This window comes from Tupaia chinensis, unplaced genomic scaffold (assembly GCF_000334495.1).
Source record: "Tupaia chinensis unplaced genomic scaffold, TupChi_1.0 Scaffold000244_1, whole genome shotgun sequence".
NCBI classification, from domain to species: Eukaryota; Metazoa; Chordata; class Mammalia; order Scandentia; family Tupaiidae; genus Tupaia; species Tupaia belangeri.
The window spans coordinates 1,444,696-1,444,987 of record NW_006159722.1 but is presented as its reverse complement, the minus strand read 5'-3'; the positions used below and the strand labels follow the sequence as shown (position 1 = coordinate 1,444,987).

The window sequence follows — 292 nt, the reverse complement described above, 5'->3', positions numbered from 1 at the left end:
CACATATGAATTTTCCATCCAAAATACACTGTGCATTGGCTCAATCAAGCACATCAACATATATGTTCTCAGCAAATGATTTCCCAATTTTTGTGTCCTGCATACCTTGCCTTTTGTTTTGCCATCCTAGATTCCCCATCCCCACCCTCTGCCATGTCCCGTCTTCCTCCTCCATTGTCCCTAACATTCATGATTGCCCTCAATGCCTTCCGCCCCCCCCCATTCAATTGTTCTACCAATGAACTCAATTAGTCTAGGTATATCCACTAGCTAGCACAGCTGACATATCCTT

The 292-nt window shown here is 44.2% G+C and overlaps 1 protein-coding gene across 1 annotated transcript in view; it reads right to left on the bottom strand.

The window, feature by feature from the left end:
- MCHR2 (melanin concentrating hormone receptor 2) overlaps positions 1-292 on the bottom strand; it is a 25,555-nt gene that overhangs the window by 11,165 nt on the left and 14,098 nt on the right. The window lies entirely within an intron of this gene.